The sequence below is a fragment of the Malania oleifera genome, chromosome 9 (assembly GCF_029873635.1).
Source record: "Malania oleifera isolate guangnan ecotype guangnan chromosome 9, ASM2987363v1, whole genome shotgun sequence".
NCBI classification, from domain to species: Eukaryota; Viridiplantae; Streptophyta; class Magnoliopsida; order Santalales; family Ximeniaceae; genus Malania; species Malania oleifera.
The window spans coordinates 89272262-89280830 of record NC_080425.1 but is presented as its reverse complement, the minus strand read 5'-3'; positions in this window follow the sequence as shown (position 1 = coordinate 89280830).

Genomic DNA, 8569 nt, shown 5'->3' with positions numbered 1-8569 from the left:
GCTCAAAAACTATTCGAGTATAATAAAAATGGAGTTTTTTTAGGAAATAAGTTGAGTCTATGTGTATAGCCACAAGCAAAAAGGATAGTGTCAAAATATCTTCTCTTTTTACTTTAAGTTATATTTGAAAATATAGATTTCTGCTATTTGACTTGTATAAAACTTCCAATTTTGCATAAATTTAAATTCAATATTGAAAGTTCAAATTTTCAAATACTATATTATAGAATATAAAACTGAAGAGATGTGTATTTTCAACTTTAATATATCTTTTGGTTCATTAGTTGTGACCTACTAATTTAAGAATCATAGGGGGGGGTTTAAAGAATTTGGATCTCCCTTGCTTGTTTTGCAAACCTTGAAGCTACAAATATTTAAAAAAAAAACAAATTATTACAAATCTACGAATGTAAGTAAGTTGGAAATGTGTTTCTTTGCTAATGAATTAAGGAGCATGTTAGCATGCAAAACTTGATTTGGGGTGAAAATATAAAGTGAGGTAGGGCCTTTTGTTTCTTTCATGTAGAAATTGTAGTTTTTAAGGCAAGACTGCTATTGTTTTGTTTTATTGTGTAAAAAAAATGTACGTGGATAAACAAGTAATTTTTTCCTTGGTATTGTGGAACTACAAAACAAAATTGTTGAAGAAAGACAACTCCAATCTTATCAATTGTAAGAAAATGTTTCAACTCATTAAGAGGAATTGTCATATCTAACACTAAACAATTATTATTTCTAAGCAAAGTTGAGGTCATTCTGAATTACTTTTTGCTCCACTACATTGGTAACTAATCTAACTAACCAAATCATAAAACACAATTACCCAATTACCAAAGTGTGTCCTAATAAAACCATTGTTTCTAACTTGCCCTAAATTGCCTCAAAGTTACCTTCAACATTTATACTCATTTAATCGTTATTAATTCAAAAGATTTCATTTAACTAATCTAAATTGTATATAAAAAGACAAATTTGTATGACAAGCACTAAGAGCCATATCATGGGTTTTCATCAACCCTTTTATCTACAACAATTGATAAAACACTGAAAAATGTGTTCCTTCGATAAATTAAGCATTCCATGTCCTCGAAAGTTACTTAGGTAATGATAACTTCCATTGTTTTAATAGAAGGAGATTACTCATTCAAGGGTGTAGGAATATTGTCCTTCAAATAACCATTGACACATTTAATGAATAAGTTTTGATGAAATATGCATAAAATGTGAACCAAATCAAATAATAATTGTTCAACAAAATCATGCACAAGATCATATACCATAAGCAGTTATTAGGGCTACTAGCACACCAAATCATGCACGAGTAATTCGGTAACCCAACTTAAAATTAGGTTGTTTAGACTTGTTAAGTATATAAACTCAACTTTTAGACTCATTTATAGAGTTGGTCTTTAACGTGAAGTGGATTCAACTCATTTCAACTCGTTAATGACCTAGTTATACACTTAGTTGTGCTCATCTATTAGGCAAACTTATTTGATAAAATTTAATTATATTTACTGACATTTTTGGCTTATCTAGCATATGGGTATGAGCTATTTGGACATAATTTCATTTAACTTAAACTCCATAATGTAAAATTAGAATAAAAATAAGGCTCAAGACTAATGGGCTAATTTGGCTAGAGGGGAGATCCGTTTGGTAGTATTAGTAATACCTTTTTTAACCATATTTTTAACAAAGCCTTATAAACACTTCACTTCCTAAGGAGAGATTCCAAAAGAACCAAGTTATTCATTGCTAGCTTAGCTAAATAAAAGCTCATTGTGTTTGTTCAACATTTACATAAATGACAAAATTTGAGCAAAGATTCAAGTTTGTTTTGAGCTCAATTCAACCTAAGAAATTCACCCTAGTCTTATAATCTATGTTGTCAGGTACATTAAAAGGCTTATATCTCATTTACTTGCATTGTCAATTGACCATTTACTTATTTAGCCATCGTTAAAGTACTCTTCTATCGAGCATAACTTTCAATTTGATAGATTTACACGAGGATTGCTTATGTATATGTTGAGCTCATTAAATAATATAATTAAGGAAGTATTTTTATTTCATTTTTTTTTCAAGTCCGGTTGAACTTAATGTAATTTTGTAGACACTAGTTAATTTTATATTTGCCTTGTTGCATAATTTTTCCTTTTTGTCATGATTAAAATATGAGATAGTCATTTTTATTCACCTTATGCATTACATTACGTAACTTTTAAAATCCCATTCTTACGTGTATGCTCTTAATTAATCTAATGACAACTTTTATGGATGGTGTGCAAACATTTCTTTTAGAAGTTTCTAAAGTTGGACAAAACTCACATACTTATTGAAATATTGAAAAAGGTGAATGAAACCAGGACACTAAAAAAAGGATTGAGTTTGAATGCTATAAGAGAAATGGACAATTTTACTTTATTTAAACGAAGTTTGAATCGCTAATGGTTGTTGTAAGATTTATTATTTTTATAAATTATGGTATTTTTAAATTATTTAAAAAAAATTATAATAATCAACCAAAACTTTTTTCCCCTTATACTAAATAAATAAATAATGCATTTATTGTAGACGCCCCATTTTGTTTGGGCTCTATATAACAAAAATTGTACCCCTCAATTCAAATTCATATTCATTTGAACAAATTCAAAAAAATAAATAAAACATATGAAAATAAAATAAAATCAAAACAAGAAATAAAAAAGGGAAATTTCGTGGACCAGGACCTTCGTGCTTGTACCTTCAGACATGGGAGAAAATTTCATTTAGATATGGGGTAATTGCAAATAAAAACTAAAGCAAACAAAAATCAATCAATGTAATTTTAATTTGAATAATAAATCATGATCAACCAATATTAATTGGGTTGCTCACTTTTGGGCCTATAAATAGAGATTTTCAGAAGGTTGAGAGGGGAAAAAATATTCTGGAAAGAGTTAGATACGAAGATTGAAAGAAAAACTAAGAGACTAAGAGGTTGAGATTTGAAGAAGAGAGGATGGAAGGATATATTAGAAGTTTTCTAGGCTTTTATATGCACAAATGAAAGTAGAGGAGGAATATTTGGGGGAGAGACAACAAAGGATAGAAGTAAGTTTGGAGATGAATGATTCAAAAACAAAGGTTGGTACTCTTTTTGTTTGTTTTTAGTTTTGTGATTAAATTATGTATCAAAGGAATGAGTAATTCTTAAGATTAAAAATTCAAACTATATTCTTGAAATTATGAATGAAATTTTTGCAGAAATCCTTAATACCAGATTCAAGTATTTGACCTAGATCTGATTTTTTTTAACTCGAAAATTTGAATACCCATATCCAGGTCTAGGTCCAATAACCCACATCTAAATAATCCCATATCCGACCCGAGTCCAAGTCCATTGACTATACGTAACCACCTGCCTAATTTTCCATATATATTTTTTTTCATACATGTTCAACTGAATAACATAATCAACATGGATCCATAGGTACCAAGGATATACTGGAAACGCAACTTTGATACCTAAGTAACAGGAAATGTAAATTACAACATACCATACAGTCAATCACAATACCAGAGTTCTACTAAACCTATTATATATACAATCATCTACCAAAAAGGCCAACTGTACCCTAGGGTCATAACCCAAAAATAAACCTGACCCTAGCTCAACAACTCACCCTTCAAACAGGGTAGCCCAACTGGTATCTACTGTCGCGAAGCTCTATCCACTCCTCTACCTGGATTTCCTGAAATATTTATATAGCTGAGGTGAGACACCTCTCGGTAAGGGAAATAAACTAACATCAGTGTGTGGTAACATGAGTGTTTTCGTGTTATACATAATAATAGTGCATACATCATCTCTGGTAAAAACTGTGGATATCGTACCTGAATAAAACATGATTCCTTATGGCATAATATAACGTACTAAATTACTAACATGAAAATCATCTTATATAACTGTACAATATTGCAATATACTCAGGATGGATAGCTAGCTAATGTCATGTTTTACCCCCACATGACTTAGTTGTGCAATCCGAATGTGGGGCCTAGTAATGGTTGGCCGACCATGCTAGATCAAACATAAGTTTATAAGTACGATGGGCATGTCCCTACCTGGTCCTAGACTACCAGGGGGACTACTCCACTCTACACTAAAGCCACATCAACTACCATCTCCCACACTACTGGTCGTGTGGTAGCACTATCATAATTTTAAACATATAGTTACAGTACCGTGCTCCTGAAATTGTACTAATGTAGTGATCCTTAAAAAAAAATAAAAAATAAAAAATAAACTTTTAAAAATAAATAAATAATTAATTATTAATTAAATAATATAAAATAATAATAATACAATATTATAATGATATTATATATATATATATATAAGAACCTGAAGGATCCTGAGATCCTTCAGGAAGAAGAAGAAGACACAGAGAGACGCCCGCGTCTCCTCCGTCCCCTCTCTCCCACTCTCCTCCACCTCATCTCCGATATTCGGCCGATCGAAAATTCGAAAATACTGTTGGGCTATGCTCGTTGCCACCGACACTTCTACTGGAGCGAATCTGTCGTGGGAGCAGCATAGGCATATTTTCTACGGTAAGGTCAATTCTCAAACTTACCTCAATCTCTCTTAAATTATAAGCTCAATTAACGAACGAAAATAGTTAGGAGATTTGTGGGGAGATTCTCTACAATCTAGCCGAAGCGGGTTTTCGAATTGGAGCTCCGGGGTACTAATCTGAAATTGGGGGTAAGTTTAATAATTTAGGCTTTATTAGGCTATTTAGGGTATTCAGAACCTAGAAGAATTTTAGGGAAAGTTACTATAGGGATTGTGATGAGTAATGTAGTGAAATTTGAATTTCAGGGTTTCAGGAATTTTGAACACCGTGGGGCGTACGCCGGGGTGTTAGCGGGCTTTTTCAGCAATCAGGTAAAGGGATTGAGTTAAGTTAGTAATCTTATGAAACTTGAATCAATTTATTTGTCATGTTTATATAAATATATTTATTTATTCATTTAGGAATTTAAAGGCTATTTTGAAAACCAACCGTTCGAAATGGATTTTACAAACTTATGATATATGGTATGGTGTTTTTGAATAAAATGAACGGTGGAAGACTTGTTTGTTTATATAGATATGTTAAAATGTGAAAAATCGTGTGGCGGATGATTTAATTGGTATAGATTATTGTGTATCTGGATTTAGGATTTTGAAATACTAAATTGTTTGAGAAATACTGGAAATGTTTATGAAAATACTGTAACTGTTTATGAAATGCAGGTGTTTGAACTAACGGCCAGTGGCCAGGTCTTGTTTGATTGGCCAAGGGCCAGGATTATTATTTGACTGTCGAGGGTCAAGTTTCAATTGATAGCTATATACCGGATTGTATTTTGTGGTCGGGAACCAGGTTTTTGGAATAACAGGAAATATATGTGAATTAATGTTTTAAATGGTAATTTCTATTACCTAAATTGCATGATATACTTTAAAAACCTTGGGGACCAGTGTAATGTGAGCACAGTACCATTGCTAGTTAGACCATGTGCACCTACACTGTTCTGGATAGAAGTGTATGGGGGGTCCAGTCGACTATCTGCGTGAGGTTAAAGTAAGGGCGTCGGACCTGCAGCTTTGTTGTGGATGCCTACAAATGTGTCACAACCTGCTCATTTTTTTTTTCCATATATATTTTTTTTCTTTATATAATATCAATATCACATATCCCATATTCCAGCTTAGCAGGTCGCAATCCACCTGGGCCAGTGGGCACCAGGGATATATCAGAGCATAAAGCAGAAGCCCTGACAGCAGAAAATACACAAACATGTACATCTCAATACCATATACCACAATATATCAGAGTTACTACAATCACTGTATTTTCATATATACATCTCAAAAATAAAACTTAAGGACATTTCCCACAAAATCTAACTGTCCCTACAAAACTTACCCTTCAAAAAGGGCAGATAGACCGTACTATATCAGAGGGGCTTTTCCCGCTCTCCTATCCGGGGCTCCTGAAAAATTAATAAGATTTAGGGGTGAGACACATCTCAGTAAGGGAAATAAACTAATACCAGTGTGTGGCAACATGAGTATTCTGTGTTCTACATATACCATACATAACATATTCAATACTGTTTATCAAATATGGGAAAACATACATATATATCAACACATAGCAGAATATACTGCATTTTCATAAACATATCTCATCTCATACAATAATAATAACATAAAACAATCCTAGTAGGTTAGCTGGCCGTTGTCATGTATTACCCCCACATGACTGGGTTGTGTGGCCCGAAGGAGGGACCTGAAAATGGTTGGTCGACCATTGCCAAGTCAAACAGTAGTCTGTAGGTCTGATGGGTCTACCCAGACTGATCCGTACACTAGGGGCGATAACAGAACACTTCTTGAAAATAACCACATCGACCATCTAATCTCACACCACTTCGTATAGCGGCGTTAGCACAAATATCATGATCACGAAGACCATGGACACATAGTAACGGTACCGTGCAAGTGCTAGCCTAGACCAAGCCAACCAGGTTCTGATATCATATACATATACTAAAATCGTAATACATGGATATCTCATATCAATAATTATCAAATCAATCATATCATTTTTCACATATACATATTTCATGAAAATCATCGGCCCGTACGCCGGAATTACACATCTTATCATAGTTCGGCCCGTACGCCGGCAAATTACATAGCACAGCTCGTACGCTGGCAAATCACATAGCTCGGCTCGTACGCCAACAAATCACGTAGCACAGCCCGTACGCTGGCAAATCTCATCCGCATAGTACGGCCCGTACGCCGGCAAACATATCCACATAGCACGGCCCATACGCCGATAAATCACATATATATATATATATATATATATATAAATATCTCAGCCCGTATGCTGGTTTTCCATCATAGAAATCCATATTGTCCCCATTCTCAGAAAACAGTATTTCATAACACTTTTATACTCATGCCACACTAAACAAATTTTCCACGTATTCAACATATCATCATTTAAACAGTATTTTTCAAATATAAATCATATATATATATATATATATATATATATACATATTTCCTAAAACCAGATGCTACATATATATACATGCATTTTCTTAAAACAAAACTAGCTTAGTTTATCCCTTTACCTGATTCCTGAAAAGTCCCTAAGAAAATCTTCCTCGTACCCACAAGGTTCTCAACTCAACACCCTGAAAATAAAAATTCGCAGAATTAAAGTTTAGTATTTTCGTACGTACAACATTTTCTATAACTACCACTAAGTCAAATTCGGTTTAAAAAGTCTTACCTCAACTTAGGGATGATTCCCAACGTTCCCAATCAACACCCCTGGAAATGAAAATTTTCAGTATTAAAGTTCAGTATTTTTACCCGTATATTACTTTCTTCAACTGTCAAAAATCCAAATATTGAATATAAAGTCTTACCTTGGATTTGGGATGAAATTCAACTCCGTTTCCCTGACGATCCGCTCCGATAGACTTGTAGAGAACTTCGTTAGGAGCGTCGTGGTGGCTTCGGTTTGTCGATCCAACGTAAAACTAGCCCGGAATCGAAGAGAGAGAGAGTGAGAGAGTGCATTGACGCACACCAAAAATCCAATTCAAATTGGATTTTCACTTTCAAAGCTTCTTGAAGAAGCTTGTGTTATTATATATATATATATATATCATAGTAAACATTAATTAAAGTAATGCTTCTTGAAGAAGATTTCACACTTTATATATATATATATATATACCTTTAACCTATATATTAAATGTATATCATAATAACTTACTTATATATATATATATATATTTTCCTTATCATACTATTCATTTTACTTATTAATTTAATTAATTTATTTTATTTTATTATTTTATTATTATTATTATTATTTTAAATTTTATTTTTCCAGGTTATTACAAGATGTGTCTGCAGAGGATGTTTTTTTTTACTTTGTTTAGGCTGATCACCCAGGTTTAGTCCAGCCTTAGGGCCACACAACCCGTGCCATAGGAGAAGTAAATGGCGTGTTTGTCACAATGAGTGCCTTATATGCATATTTGTTAATTTACATGAATACAAATAATTAATAAGATAATTTTGAGAGCTTGCTGAGAAAGGCGAGTGTCCTAGTAACAGTAATGGTATTAGAGTAAAGGGAAGCTACTTGTATGGGCAGGTACTCTTCTTTATCCTCAGCTAATTGTGTGTGAGAGTATAAATTAAGAATGTTTTCATAAATGTGTTTATTTATTTAGTGAACTGGTTATTTTTTGTATACTAAATGTATGCTGGCCACACACTAACATTAACTTAGTATTTCCCTTACTGAGTTGTGTCTCACCCTTACTTTACAAACTGTCTTTTTAGGGAATCCTAAAGATCGGGTCTAGTAGGCTAAAGGAGTCAGGCTAATGGTGTAAATTTTATGTAGGTAGTGTGTAGATATAGATTTTATTTTTGTTTAGTTTTATAAGATGTAATTGTGTGAAAATGGATATATTTGTGTATAAAGATAGT